A 2,500-nucleotide genomic window follows, 5' to 3' on the forward strand; every position below is an offset into this window, starting at 1 on the left:
ATTAGTTGTAACAGCATGCATTAGTATTCCCATTAACCAAACACCCAGATATTCAAACCATTGAACAGCAAGCATAACACATGCATATTTTGAACAGCAATACACAGTTCAACAACATGCAGGGTTGATTGATGGCAACAGGCCATCAGGTTTGGATGTATGAATAGGGCAGATGCATCAACGTACATGCAAATATGTATGAACCAACAGGACAAATGTCCAGGGGTGTTAATTGTGATTGCACATACCAATTTCACGTGGAATGGATTATATGTGGTTATAGGGTAGGGTGAAGAAAATTTAATTAACAACTTGAAATACCAATACATATGCTGTACATTTCTAATAGCTGCAGATATATACACACTACTGTTCTGCCTACAGTTTCCTATGTGATAACTACTTCAAGTTGGTGATAGGAATGTTACTGCTACATCAATATACATTTTCATTTTTATTCATACACATTCATATCTGGCTCTGTTCAGCTACATCATCCTGCTACATTTGCTTTATATAGCTATAGACAACTGTGGATGTTTGGTATTTCAGACAACCATACTATCTGCATATTGCAGACTGAGAGCAACATATCCAGATTTTGGGATACACATTCCAGCTGTGGTACCATTTTCAGCACATGTTAGTGTTTGGTTCTGCCTGTCACATTCATTTCATTCTGTACTGACTGCAGTATACTTTATTCAGGAGTTAGTGCTAATTTATTGGTGGATTCATAACTCTTTCTCACACTCTCACACTTGTTTTATTTTTACAATTCAGGATGGTACTTAATTCTAGGCTTTATTGACATGTTTTACCTGTAGTTCTAACAATCCTTTCCAACAGTCTCACTTCTGTCATGTTTCTGTATTTCAACAGGGATATATTTCACACATGTGTTTTACTCAGCTTCTGCAGCTGTACTTTTCAGCCTGCTGCAGGTTATGTACTATTATATTACAGGTGGGACATCTTTATTTCAGACTTGTTTCATTTTTATGTTTGGATTACAGGCTGCATCACACTTTTGTAATCAAGCAATACTTGCAAACCCTCTTACACTGTTACTTGCACATTTTATTAATTAGTGACTACACTGCACTCTTTTGCTAACTGTCATACTTATATATTTGTTTACAGTTACAGGAAGAGAATTACTGACTTGCCTGGTGGCGCAACCGTGTCAGCCTATCGCCATAGACTCTATGGTTCGCAGAACGGACACCTGCAGCTGTAATATAAATAAAGTAATATTGGAATACACATCTCCATAATATCAGCTAGGTTAATTTCTTACATAAATAATTACATGTAACTTACTCAGTAGTGGGGCGTTGGGCATTTGCCGGGCCTCCTGGATCCAACGGTTCAGTTGGTCCTGCTTCCGTCTCTTCAGGTCCGCATGGTGGTGAGGACCTGCTCACCAGTCCTTGGTATCCCTGTGGCACTGGTGAGATCATGAGCCAACCGGTCCCACGCCTCAGCCCTATATGCTCCCCACAGGACCTGGCCCTGCATGAGTTGGGCCTCATGATTGTGGACAAGGAGCCAAACCATATATTTGGACTCCTCAATGCCCCACCTCTGTGCTCGAAAGCAACTACCCTCACCTACACCTGACATTCTGGCTGCAAGTCGGTTCTACAATCGGTTATGCTGTGTATTCCCGCCTATGGGGCTTATATATGCCGTTTTTCCCGCACTTATCTGTGATTGGCCAATTTGGAATTGTATCAGCTTCACAAAACCTGCTTTGTCATGCTCCTCTTTCTAGTCATTCCTATATATATGCTATTACTGCATTCATAAGTGCAACTGTCATGGCTTAGTGGTTCAGTACCTTGACTATGGTGCATGGTATCCTGGGTTCGAACCTGGCCACTGCTTTTTATATTTTATGACTGTCTACACAGGCTAGGAGGTGTGTCTGTGTAAAGGCAGTTTTGTTACAGCTTGCTCAACGTTGCCCGTCGGTTAGCTTGTTGGCACGGCGCGTAGCTCCGCGCAAACGGGGTACGCTGGTTTACGTGTCATTTGGCTGTCAGCATGCATATTACGCTCAGCTCAGCTATGGGCACACAGTTTCAGCGTGTTAAACCACTGCTCACCTACGGGCACTCATTTTACACCTGTTAAACCACTGCTCACTTTTTTCACCGGGCAGATGTTATTTTTCAACTTTGTTAGGGGATTTTTTTAAAGCTCAGCTTTTTTAGCCCCAAAAAAAAAAAAAAATCTGCTTTTTTTTATTACTCACTATGTCTTCAATTTGATCATTTTTTCTAAATTAAGTATATGAAATATTATTTTCTATTACTAAAAATATGATTTGGTACATGTGGTTAAGGAATACGTGATTTTCTGCACTGCATATTACCTAATGTCATGTAGAGCTCTCGGAGAAAATAGAACACAAATTAAAAAAATATAAGTGCATTAATTTTTGTGTATCTCATGTTTTTGTGTTTTTCATAACTCTGTCTTTCTTACTTATTTT

The sequence above is a fragment of the Protopterus annectens genome, chromosome 3.part1 (assembly GCF_019279795.1).
Source record: "Protopterus annectens isolate FY-2018-M chromosome 3.part1, PAN1.0, whole genome shotgun sequence".
In the NCBI taxonomy this organism is placed as follows: domain Eukaryota; kingdom Metazoa; phylum Chordata; order Ceratodontiformes; family Protopteridae; genus Protopterus; species Protopterus annectens.